General features: G+C 45.3%; 1 pseudogene across 1 annotated transcript; it reads left to right on the top strand.

Moving 5' to 3' along the window:
• The first annotated feature begins 9,474 nt into the window (after window positions 1–9,474).
• LOC104591355 (putative galacturonosyltransferase 3 pseudogene) lies at window positions 9,475–12,624 on the top strand (annotated as a pseudogene). Its single transcript, XR_016077667.1, has 5 exons — window positions 9,475–9,608; window positions 9,749–9,792; window positions 10,941–11,028; window positions 11,159–11,504; window positions 11,600–12,624. The product of XR_016077667.1 is annotated as a putative galacturonosyltransferase 3 pseudogene (transcript).
• The last annotated feature ends 1,190 nt before the right edge of the window (window positions 12,625–13,814 follow it).

The raw sequence follows: 13,814 nt of genomic DNA, 5'->3' as shown, positions 1-13,814 counted from the left end.
AACAGAAAACGTATTCATTTCATCATTTGTTATTGGAAGTGAACGCCCTCCCACATGGCTGACCTGTTCATGGTTACAGCACTCCCTTGTCTTTGTTTAAGATGGGGCTTGGAAACGGCAAAGAAGTACTGCAACTTGCAAACTCTTGCCTAACATGGCAAAGCAGTCACTGCGTGGATTTTTCTCGTTTTAGGAAAAGTGTTTGGTGTCGATGTTGAGAATATCATACCGTTTTCTAAGAAAAACGATGCTATTACATAGGCTGTTAGGTTTTAAGAAAAAACAGTACTGGTTTCCTTTGGTATCAGTGCTGGCATCAATATTTTCAACATGGTTTATATTTATCCCATGTCCAAGACGATGTCATATCATTGCTCCGCTAACAGTAATGCACTGTTTTTTCGGAAAACAATGAATTTGACGTTACTCCAAACCACATTTATTACGGGATTAGTGGTTTTTCCTTGTACTAAATGGAATCTATTCGTACAAATAGATTAATGCTCTCACGTGCAGATGTCCACTTTTGATTCTTATGAATAATTTTGAAAAAAAGGGTTCTTGAAGTTGAGACAATGCCCTCATTATTTGGACTTTCATTTTAGCTCAAATTCAGCTCTTTATATAGCTTAGATAGTCATCCTTTTGGCTTTCATTTTAGTCATTCTATTTGTAAGGCATATATTTACAATGAACCAGCATTTACACCCTTAATCTAAAGTATCTATGAACACCCATTTAGGTAGGCCTTTAAGTTAGACCTTTTTTCTTCTTTGGGGATACTTGAAAGTCCATAGTCCATACACAAGACGAAACCAAACAGGAAATCGGAATTGAGAAAACAAAATCATATCATCCTCGAGTGGAAGGGGAACAGACCCTAAAGGAACAGTAAACAATTAATGTCCATGTCCATCTAACTTTCATAGATAGACACAGTGAGGAAGGAAACAATAGTTGACAGCTATATGTTTAACTTCCAACCCAACAACGCGACCACTCACCACCCGACGTAAGCCATGTTGAGCAGCAGGCAGGGTTCAAAGAGTAGAAGGAACACAGCACAAGGGTTCAAGGAATTCTATTGACTTTGTTTTTCCTTTTAGTTTTCTTCATCTTTGGCGATTTCTTCCTACTCTTTCAATCAAGGAAAGGTAGCCATTGACATGTAAGTTTTGAATTTTAGCTAATATATACATTAAAGCGAAGGGGGTGATATTGATTGAACACTTAGTTTGCAGGAGAATTAGAATGTTATGGACACACCGCCTGACGGTACATTGCGGCGCAGTCACAGGTAGCGGCACGCACATCAGGCCGCGCAGCAGCACGCACCGCTCGGTAGCGCCGCACAGCAGCACGTACCGCCTGGCAGCGCGCAACTCGCACCGCCCGACAGCGGCACGCGCCACACGGCAGCAGCACTGTGAGACGCACACGCCCGATAGCAGCAGTAGAGTGGGACCCACACGACAGCTGATCAGGGTGGGTCCACACTTATCTCTTCTAGCCAAATCGCCGCCAGCTACTCCATCTTATCTTATCTTATCTTAAATAGGAGTTGTGTTACCATTAGGAGTAGGTAATTAGGAGTTTGATTTCAAGTTGGAGTTTGAGTTTAATTAGGAATTTCCTTCTGTAATCTCCTATTTAAGGAGCCACGAATTAATGGAAAGGCATTGAATTTTCGATCAAGAGAAGAGCTTAGGAGAGTTAGGGTGATCTCTTGGACAAATCACCCCTTAGTTCGCCACAATAGGGTCTGCATGCCAGGGGAGGGAAGGGCAAGGGAAGGCTAGGAGTTTTCCCCGTGGACCGCTCCGTGACGAGATCCTACGCGCGGGCCCATAACATTTTGGTATCAGAGCCTAGAGTCATGGGCGACATGGAGCAGTTATCATCCAAGGTCCACGAACTTGAACACCGACTCGTGGAAAATCACGCAGAAGTAAGAGAAGTCAAGGAGGATGTCAGGGAACTTCGGCGCTTACTAGAGTTATACTTCGCCACCAGAGAAAGGAGTCCTGAAGAGGCGGCCACCAACCACAGCCGCCGCCCAGAACGGGCCGAAGGCTCCGGTGAACGACAAGACACCACCCCAGCTGCAGCGGTCATACCCAAATACAGTCATCTGGAGTTTCCCTCCTACAGCTGCAGCGGTGACCCACTGGGATGGCTGTACCGCTGTGAGCAATTCTTCCGTAATCAGCGCATGGAGGAGAAGGACAAGGTCAGCCTGGCCGCATTTCACCTAACCGAAGAAGCGCAGCTCTGGTTCTACCGAGTAGAGCAGGAAGAACCAGGTCTTAGTTGGGAGCAGTTCAAGTCGTACTGCCTCCTTCGATTCGGACCCCCATTAACAAGCAACCCCTTGGGGGAACTCATTAACCTCAAGCAGACAGGGACCGTAGCAGAATATCAACGGCAGTTTTAGACCCTTCTCGCCAGAGCCTCTTCAGTACGCCCAGACCAGCAGGTGGATATGTTCACAGCTGCCCTATCCGAACCGCTGCGAGTTGACGTAGAGATGCAAAGCCCGCCTAACCTGGTCACAGCAATGAATTTAGCCCGAGCCTTCGAGCGCAAACTGCAGATTAGCAGAGGGCCGTCCAGCATGGGACGCCCAGCAACGACTTGGACAAACCCGAAGCCTGCTGGAGGAGGACCTTCGCTGGCAGCCAACAGGGAACCACAGCCTGTTAGACAGTTTTGTATGCCCTTAGCTTCAATCAGAATGATGTACTTTATGAGTTTATTGTAAATGAATAAAGATACATATTTGATTCATGTTCCCTTGGTATGTTTCTGTGTAATACCCTTAAACTGGACACTTAATGAGACTCGTGTTAGTTTAGAATGTTCACAGCCAGTGGGTCGGTCTGGGGAGACCTATCCTGACAAGGCTGACACTGTAGTGCCACCAAGTCGGTTGGGGTGGCTTGTCTCAGCTGCCAGGGTGAGACCCTAGGCACATACAGTGTAGGATTAATTGAATCTTTGAACTGGACCAGATTTCCAGTATTGCCCTGGACCTTGGAGATTGATGGGCAAAACTGGAAAGTTACACCTGACCCCTAGACTCGATTATGATACTACACTAGGTGTCGGATTGGGCTGTCTTTGATGTACCAATCAGTGAGATCCTTAGAGGGGGTCAAAACCTGGGTATGTTGGGACAGTCCGAGAATTCATCTGAGTGGGTGATCATAGTGACAGGATCAGCCCCTTTGTCGGACAAAGGTAATGATCGGGGATGCACTCTCACTGATGGAAACCAAGACTGCCGGCAGCCGATTTCAACCATTGAGATTTGTTTTGCAAAATATATTTTATAAGATATAAAAGTATATATGTATGGTTTCTAAATTGTTTGCAAGAAGGTTTTAATTCCCGGGATCCATATAAGTGGAGAGTGCAACACTGTTCCTTGCAGCCGAAGGAGAGGTCCTCTCTTGTCGGGCAGTGTATGATCATTATGGGCTGAGAGGTTAAGTGTAAGACCATTGAGGATAATACCTGATGGGCTAATCTTGCATCTGCCCACAGTCCCTGGGTGTTACAAGGTGGCTTGGCCCAGGGACCACTTAGTGTAAGTGTTGGGCCCATAGAGCCCATTTGATGGGTTTCAGGGGGTGCACTGTCATTAACAGTGTATTCGGCCCGGCCTTATAACAAAGGCTGGGCCGAACCCATGTGGCTGATGTGTAGATCAATGCTTGGGTCCCACGCCATACAAGGAAGCCCAACTGGGCAGCAATTTGGAAGCCTTTTGAGTACATAACCTTAAATGGGCCTTAAGCCCATTTCGAACTGGGCTGATTTGATCAGTCATTTAAAGGGGGCGAATTCTAAAGAGGGTCAGCTAAAAGGATTGGGCTTAGACCCTATCCACTCAGAGAGTCCAAGATCTAAATAAGATTTAGATATGGAAACCTCCTAATTAGATTAGGAGACAGCTGATCTGATTTGCAGATAAGATAAGGATTATCCCTTATCACTAAGGGACTTCAAACCCAAATATGATTTGGATTAGCAACTCCTAATCTGATTAGGAGTTGATCCCTTTGAGATTATAAAAGGGGAAGGGGGCGGCAGCCTTTTACATCATCAACATCATTCTTCTCTTAAAGAAAGAGAGATTGAGAGATTTCCTGCATACTGCGAATTCTCTCCTGCCGCCACCTTCCTGCCATTGCCATTCCTTCAGTTCGATCTCCAGTTCTTGGGAGCAATCAAGATTTGATCTTGATCTCAATCTTTTGGGAAAAGATTGGTTGGAGCTGTACTCTCAAGCCGTCCAGTTGATTCTTGCGAAGGGTCAAGTTCTTTTAAAGAACATTGCTGATTCTGCTCCATCCTTCACTGCGCCATCTTCAGTGGGAGCAGTTTTTGGATCCTTCCTTGGGCGTGAATACCTCCATTGGGAGATAGTATTTCTCCGTATCAGGTATAATCCTCTCCCACTCCTTTTGGTTCAGATTTGGTTCAGTTTATGGTTCAAGATTGATCCTTGAAAATATGATTTTCTAAATAGGGAATACGATTCCCAGTTGAAGGGAGAGATAAAATTTTTGAAATTCGCCCCTTATTCTGCAATCTTTGGGCGTCCATAGGATGGATCTCTCATCCCTTCACCTTTCACCAGTAACCCTCCCCGATCTGCAACCAACATAGGGAGCAGCACGACGACACCTCCCATCAGACGCCTATCCAGAGCTGAGATGGCAGAATGCCAAGCCAAGGGCCATTGCTTTAACTGTGACGAACTGTACTCTGTCGGCCACCACTGCAAGCGGTTGTTCTGCCTCCTGGTAGATGAACTGGAGGAGGAAGAAGAGGAGCAGACAACTCTAGAACCCGAGATCTCCCTTCACGCCATCACTGGAATTCAAAACTCTCAAACCATGCGGCTGCAGGCCCAAGTAGTAGGAAAACAGGTACGGGTTCTGGTGGACTCAGGGAGCACGCATAATTTCATCAGCAAGAAAGCGACGCTCCAACTGAAACTACCGGTGGAAGACAGACCACAGCTTCAGATAGCCGTAGCAAATGAGGAGAGAGTTCACAGCCCAGGGATCTACCGAAACATCCAAATACAGGTGGATTCTGAACCATTCCTCGCTGACCTGTTTGTATTGCCCCTAGACGAGTTTGATATAGTATTGGGAATCAAGTGGCTCATCACCCTCGGCCCTATCCTATGGGACTTCAGTGCCTTGACCATGACGTTTAACCTACATGGAAAACAAGTCACCTGGAAAGGGACCAAGATGAGAGCAAAAAGACCACAAGTACATACTCTCCATGGCAACGCCTTGCACACTGCTGAGATGGAGAAACTTCTGGCCGATTTTCCAGACGTGTTCTCAGAACCCAAGGGCCTTCCCCCTGTTCGATTGTGTGACCATCGGATACCATTAATGCCAAGGACTGGACCTGTGGTCGTTCGGCCGTATCGCTACCCACACCTTCAGAAGGATGAGATAGAGAACCAGTGTACAGAGATGCTGAAGCAGGGTATCATCCGCCCAAGCCGCTCCCCATTCTCTTCGCCAGTCTTGCTGGTGCCAAAACAGGACAGCACTTGGAGGTTCTATGTAGACTATCGGGAGCTCAACAATAGGACCGTCAAGGACAAGTTCCCGATTCCGGTGGTGGACGAACTGCTAGATGAGCTCCACGGGTCTCAATATTTCTCTAAGCTGGATCTCAGGTCAGGCTACTTCCAGGTTCGAATGGCCCCATAAGATGTGAAGAAAACAACCTTCCGAACGCATCACAGCCACTTTGAATTCTTGGTCATGCCTTTTGGTCTCACAAACGCTCCATCCACATTTCAAGCCTTGATGAACGAGGTATTTAGGCCCCACCTCCACAGGTTCATCCTAGTATTTTTTGACGACATCCTGATTTACAGTGCATCGTGGGTGGAGCACGTTCGTCACCTACGGACAGTTCTGGAGCTGCTTCGCCAACATAAGCTCTTCCTAAAACGAACCAAGTGTTCCTTCGGAGAGCAACAGGTCCTTTATCTAGGACATATAATCAACAGGGAAGGAGTCTCGATAGATGAGTCCAAGATTCAAGCCATTATGGAGTGGCCCAAGCCTCAGTCCACTAGGGCTCTCCGCGGGTTCTTAGGTTTCACGGGATACTACCGCAAGTTTGTAAGAGATTACGGATTCCTGGCTGCCCCATTAACCTAGGTGTTGAAGAAGAATGCATTCCAGTGGGATGAAGCAGTGGACGTCGCCTTCACAAACTTAAGAGAGGCACTCTCCTCTACCCCCGTGTTGAAGCTACCAAACTTTAATTAGGAGTTTACGGTTGAGTGTGATGCTTCTGGCATAGGCATCGGCGCAGTGCTGCAGCAGCAAGAGCACCCCATAGCCTTCTTTAGCCGCAAGCTAGCAGACCGGCACCTAAAGCTACCCGCCTACAAGCGTGAATTAATTGGGCTTGCTAAGGCCATCCAACACTGGAGGCCATATTTGTAGGGCAGATCGTTCGTCGTCAAGACAGACCATTACAGCCTCAAGTACCTTCTAGAGCAGCGACTTACTACTCCACCCCAGTAGCACTAGGCAAGTAAACTGCTAGGGTTTGACTTCCGCGTAGACCACAAGGCAGGGGCTTCAAACCGGGCCGCCGATGCACGATCAAGGCGTGATGAAGACACGGTCCACTTTTGCGCGATCTCCCGGCCCCGCGTTACCCTATTGGAGAACCTAAGGAGCGTACTGCCCCAATCACCAACTTGGAGGGATCGGGTGCAAGAATTACAGGCAGGTACAACCAGCCCGAACTGGTCCATCCATGAGGGACTTGTGCTGTACAAAGGGAGGGTATATCTCCTGACAGATTGCCCATTGATTCCAGCCATCATCGTCAGCATCCATAACGCCACCCACGAAGGGGTTCAGAAGACATTGCACCGCGTCCGCACCGATTTTCATTGGTATGGTATGCGCAACTCAGTTAGGGATTTCATCCAGAACTGCTCTACATGTCAGCAACAAAAATGGGAGAATTTACACCCGACTGGCCTCCTGCAGCCCCTCTCACTCCCAACACAGATCTGAGCCGATATCTCCATGGACTTCATTGAAGGCTTGCCTAAAGTCGGAGGGAAATCAGTCTTATTCGTGGTGGTGGACCGCTTCTCCAAGTATGCCCATTTCATCCCGTTGTCCCACCCATACAGTGCAGTCTCTGTGACCCACGCCTTCTTAACACACATCTTCCGCCTACATGGGCTGCCAGAGTCCATCGTCAGCGACAGGGACGCAGTCTTCACCAGCACCTTTTGGAAGGAGTTGTTCTGATTACAGGGCATGACCCAGGCTTTCTCATCCGCCTACCACCCACAAACGGACGGGCAAACGGAGGTTGTCAACCGGACCATAGAGATGTACCTCTGCTGTTTCGTAGGGGACCAACCACGATGCTGGGTAGATTGTCTCCCTTGGGCCGAATACTACAACACGTCCTACCACTCCTCCCTTGGCATGACCCCTTTCCGAGTTGTGTATGGCCGAGACCCTCCCCATCTTTTATCTTACGAACTAGGTTCCACACGGTTGGAAGAAGTAGATCACAGTCTTTGAGACCGCAATGCCCTCCTGGCCGAAGTCTCCCTACACTTGTAGCAGGCGCAGGCGCGTATGAAGCAAACCTACGATCAACACCGCCGCGAAGTCACCTTCGAGCCAGGTCAGTTCGTTTGGCTGAAGCTCCAACCGTACCGCTAGCTCTCCCTTAGGCGGCGAGGCTCCCCCAAGCTGGCCCCCAGATTTTACGGGCCCTTCAAGGTTCTCTGGCAGGTCGGGAAGGTTGCCTATTAACTCGAGCTACCGGAGCACATCAGAATCCATGATGTCTTCCATGTGTCCCTACTGAAGCCTTTTACAGGGACTCCCCCTGAGCACGTGCCTTCTCTACCCCCTCTAAAGGATGGCAGACCCATCCTCCACCCTCGAGCTCTTGTCCGGTCACGCATCAATCAGGGTACCTTCGAGGTTCTCGTAGAATGGGAAGGACTACCCTCAGCGGAGGCCACTTGGATTCCCTGGACCGACCTTCACAGTGCCTATCTAGCTCTCGAGCTTGAGGACAAGCTCGTTGTCCAGGAGGGGTGTGATGTTATGGACACACTGCCTGACGGCACATTGCGGCGCAGTCACAGGCAGCGACACGCACAGCAGGTCGCGCAACAGCACGCACCGCTTGACAGCGCCGCACAATAGCACGTACCGCCTGGCAGCGCGCAGCACGCACCGCCTGACAGTGGCACGCGCCTCACGGCAACAGCACTGTGAGACGCGCACGCCACCCTGCAGCAGTAGTAGAGCGAGACCCACACGATAGCTCATCAGGGTGGGTCCACAGTTATCTCTTCTCGCCAAATCGCCGCCAGCTACTCTATCTTATCTTATCTTATCTTAAATAGGAGTTGAGTTACCATTATGAGTTTGATTTTAAGTTGGAATTTGAGTTTAATTAGGAATTTCCTTCTGTAATCTCCTATTTAAGGAGCCACGAATTAATGAAAAGGCATTGAATTTTCGATCAAGCGAAGAGCTTAGGAGAGTTAGGGTGATTTCTTGGACAAATCACTCCTTACTTCGCCCCAATAGGGTTTGCACGCCAAGCGAAGGCTAGAAAGCGCCCATAGAACCACTTGTCTCTCCCTCTATTTCGCACGTACGACTCGTGTTTACTCATGTTTCCAGAACTTTTTTCCCGCTCTCCCCATCTTCCTCTCACCATTTCGTCTCACTACTCCTCTCTCTTGTTTCGACACACTTTTCTTTCTCTCCCAGCTTCCATGTCCATCTTCCCGCCCTCTCCCTCTCACCACTTGCTCTGAAAAACCGGGGACTTCCGTGGCTTCTTCTTCAAGGTTTCTCCTCTGCTTGGCTTCTGTTTCGTCTACATCGGTTGCAGATCAGACCATCCCCTCTTCCCCCTGTTTTTCTGTCTCAACCGTCGAACACTCGAACCGGCGGTAGATCAGCCCAGAAGGAAGCCAGACCCACCGTCCCCTATTTGGTGGTAGTTCCAGCCATCATACTAGTCTCTAGCTGGTTTGCACGTAGTTCAGCCATGCCAGACCCAACGTCGCGGTAATTTCTCTCTCTAGTTGGTTTATCTCTTTGCCTTGGACATACAATCTTCTCACAGAGGGGCCTATTCCCTTGGGGCATACAGCGATAACACTAATGTTCTTAGGGAAATCAAGCCCTAATGACTGTAAATGTCCAGGAAGAAATCCATGAGAAAGCCCAAGTATGGTGTTTGGCTTCATGTGAGAGAATGCTTTCTGATAATTATCTGCTTGTGCTGCATCGGAAGTCAATAGCAACACCAGATCACTGCCAGAAATAGTTTCCCATATATCACCCAGGGTACCACTTTCTTCGGTAAAACCAGCAGCACGAGCTTCCTCAAAGGAACGTGAGCCCTTCCTCAGACCAATCTTGACCACAATGTCGGATTTTGCTACTGCAAGAGAATCTCTCAAGTTCTGAGCTTGGGCAGGCCCCTGAGACCCCCACCCAATGACGCCAATCTGCTTGATCCCCTTGAAGGCATCTGGCAGCAAGAACGTAAGACCACTCAGAAACATGTCTATTATTGCACATATACAAGGAGTATATTTTACAGATTTATATACATATTTTTGGAGAGATTTAAACCTGCTAATCTTTGTAATATACTCTTTTTTTTTCTTCGTATGCTCTTTCAGTCAAAGGGAACTCAAAGGATATTGGCCCCTCCGGCAACAGAAAGGTTTCATGTTAGCCATTTTAGTGTCCAGTGGCTATTGTTTACTGACATGAAGTGGGCAATACCTTCCTGTTTCTAGACTATTTTAAAAGCTTTTTGCAGTACTCTTTTTATTCTTCCTCCACAGCTCAAAACCTAGAGTATTTTTGTTAGGGAAAAAATTACAAATTTGAATAAACGAATTGTTGTTCTGTAATTGCACAATGCGCATGTTTCTCATTCTAGTTGTGTTTGCCTTACTATTGATGTGTTTGAGTGGTGGTGTGTTTATTGTGGACCTTTCTCATTTTAGTTGTTTGACCGACTCTTTAGGGACTGGGTAGCTTAGGCTAGCTCAACAATGGATCCTTAGTTGCTGATTGCCTATACATTCTTTTTTCAATACCAATAAAGATCCAATGATTAACAATCCAAAAGAAAAAGAATGCTGTAGTCTATTACATACATTTAAATTGTAGGTGGGGAGCAGCCAAGGGCCCTGCCCTAATTTTTCATGGTTTTTTTCCATGGTTGTTGGTTGTTCTTTGAACTTTGTACTTTCTGTTCCTTTTTTTCCCTATAACAAAACTTTACTCTTACTGATTAAAAAGAACATAGCAACAAGTCTGACAAAGTGCACCTAACAATGAGCCTTGCTTGTGAACCCAGGTGCACCTTTTAAAATACTGTATGTACCCTCAATTTTTTAGAATTGATTCATTTATGATATCATGTAGAGACCATTGATCAGTTCAGGTGCATTAGTTATAAGACCTTGAACTGCCATTTGTTTGAATGTGCCTCACATGTACTTGTTGAATTCTGCTATTCATGGAGCAACTTTTACCCATGAAGCTTTTGCCAGTTTCCAAATGTCCAAAATAAGCCTTTTGTTGTAGGCATTTCTTAGAATTGAAAAATGAGAACTCTGGAAAGATAATGTTACTTTGGGAAGCTCTAGTACAGAAGTGAATGCTTGACAAATCCACTGGTCTCCTTTCTATGGACTCTCTAGAATGGTCATGTCATCCTTGTATACATTAAATAGGTCTACCAATTAAAATATAATAGGTTGTAATGTCCAGAATATATGTCTAAAATTTTGATTTGACTACCTTTTCCTTCTGTATTAATAACCGTGCTATTTGTTTCCATCTTACTGCTTTCTTCAGGCAAGAGAAGATTCATTTCAATATGTGATGAGTGGAATGGATGATAGAAGTGAGCTTTCTACTGATGAACATCAATTCAAGGATGGAGGTATGCAGTATCAACCAACTATCACAATGATCCCAATAAAGCTCCAGCGACAAGTGAACTGTCAAATTCTTCTAATCACAAATTCTAAATATCTTTAGGACAATGGATTCAGGGTGGTCATGTTTTTTAGTTTTGCAGAAAGTGCGACGGGCAAGGAGGGAACTTCGAATTGCAGAGCTCATCCACCAGAACAAAGAATCTGAAAAGCAAATGCAAGCAGCAGCAATTGAACAATCCAAACAGCTCAACACTACAGTCAAGGGAAGGTACAGTATATGGAGGAGAGAATACGAATGTCCAAATTCTGACTCCACCTTGAAGCTTATGAGGGATCAGATCATAATGGAATGGAAAAAGCATATGCAAGCGTTGCTTTGTCCAAGAAAGATCATGGTCTCTGAATCCTTGATAAAACACATCAAAGACAATCAATGTGCTATTGGAGAAGCAAATTCTGATGCTGAGTTACATCCGAGGTATCTCCAATTAAACCTTGAAAAGGTTATCACATAGTAGTTAACATTTAAGTTTCTTGGTGTTCATGCTCTCTCTCTCTCTCTCATATGTTCAGTGCACTTGATCGAGCAAAAGATATGCGGTCATGTCTTATCCACGGCAAATGACCAGTTATACAATTGTGTTGTAGTAGCAAGGAAGTTAAGGGCCATGCTTCAATCAACTGAGGAGAGTATCAATGCACTGAAGAAGAAAAGTGCCTTCTTGATCCAGCTAGCTGCAAAGATTGTACCTAAACCATTGCATTGCCTCCCATTGCAGCTCATAACAGACTATCTCATGCAGAATCACAGAAATAAAGAAATCGTTAACATAGAAAAACTGGAAAATCCTTCTCTATACCATTATGCCATATTCTCTGATAATGTTCTCGCCACATCTGTGGTTGTCAATTCTACCTTTCTACATGCAAAAGAACCAGAGAAACATGTTTTCCATATGGTCACAGATAGACTGAACTTTGCAGCCATGAAGATGTGGTTCCTTGTTAACTCTCCTGCAGGTGCTACAATCCAAGTTGAGAACATTGGTGATTTTAAGTGGCTAAATTCTTCTTACTGTTCAGTTCTTCGCCAACTTGAATCTGCACGAATCAAGGAATATTATTTCAAGGCAAATCATCCATCTTCCCTTTCTGATGGATCTGATAATCTCAAGTACAGGAACCCTAAATACTTGTCTATGTTGAACCATCTAAGGTTTTACCTTGCTGAAGTTTACCCAAAATTGGAGAAGATTTTGTTTTTGGATGATGATATTGTAGTTCAGAAGGATTTGACACCTCTTTGGTCTGTCGACCTGCATGGAATGGTTAATGGTGCAGTGGAGACCTGTAAAGAGAGCTTTCATCCGTTTGATAAGTATCTAAACTTCTCTAACCCAAAAATATCTGAGAATTTTGATCCAAATGCTTGTGGGTGGACATTTGGAATGAACATCTTCGACTTGAAGGAGTGGAAGAAGTGAGACATTATTGGGATATACCACCATTGGCAAGACATGGTAAGAAATTATGCAAGTGTCCATTTGATCTACCTACAGTCTTTTTACTGGCATGCATTGCCTTCTATGCTGATCTAACATTTTTAATACAACATTAGACGAACTTAAGGAGCGGCATTTTCCTTTTTGAGTCCTGAATTTTTCTTGGGCAATGTAAATGGTCAACTCTGCTTTTCCCTTTTTTTCCCTTCCAATATCAACCAGACCTTAAAAAATTCATCGATTAAAAAAGAAAAAAACTGAAAATATACCATTTCTGAGCTATTGGGTCAAATCTCGCTGGCACGTGTTTCTTCCACGTGAAGCCACGCAGGGCTTTTTATGTTTACCCCATCCAAGTGTACGACTTTGATTTAATAACTGGACGGGTAGAACTCATAGGAGTAATTTGTAAAGGGCATAAATAAACGTTCCATTGTGATTTTTTTTTTGTTTTTTTTGGCTCTTGTTTCATCTGACCTTAGTTTTTTTATTTGCAGCATATTTAATTATGTGCAGTAGAGGTGGCTTATTCCACAAAACTTGTTGGTTCACAAGATGAATAGCATGTTTGATGACTTTGTTTGTAAGATGGTTCCATTATGATACATATAATTTCTTTTAGGAATTATATGTCTAATAACTTTGTAAGATCATTTATGTACTCATGCATATAAAATTTGTATTTCTTCTCTTTGTTATGTAATATATATTTTTCATAGATTAGTTGGTTCCTTACATTAGAGACCTGGATTCGGATCCCACAACTACAACTTCTATTGTTCTTTTTTTATTCTCCCACTTATTCGAGCGCCCCTCGCTAGTATATATATTAAAGCAACAGGGGTGCTCTCCCCTTTCACTATTTGAAATCTTACTGTTCAACACTTTAGTTGAACATCTTCTCCATTGTATGAGGGACAAATGCCTCTCTCCTCTCACCATTTCTCTCTCCTATTTTGCATGTATGACGCATGTCTACTTTTTTTTTTCTTGTTTCCGCTTCTCTCTCCCGCCATCTGCTCCTTAGATTTTCATTTCTTCTCTTCCGTGTTCCCACTTTCTTCCCCTCTCTCTTCTGCTCCGTCCACTCCCTTCTTCTTCTTCTCTCTCTCTTACTTTCCACTCTTAACCAATCTCCTCTATCTCTCTCTCCCGTACGCCTGAAACTTCACAGACGACTTCATAGCTACATATTTGGTTCATTTACAGAGAACATCACAAGTCATCTCCAGAAGTACTGGCTTTACCTGAAGAGGATGCAAGGACTTTTCGATAGTGGCGGTGGT

This window comes from Nelumbo nucifera, chromosome 6 (assembly GCF_055504915.1).
Source record: "Nelumbo nucifera cultivar China Antique chromosome 6, China Antique-T2T, whole genome shotgun sequence".
NCBI lineage: Eukaryota > Viridiplantae > Streptophyta > Magnoliopsida > Proteales > Nelumbonaceae > Nelumbo > Nelumbo nucifera.
Note: the sequence above shows the minus strand (reverse complement) of the source record. Positions and strands in the feature narration are given on the sequence as shown.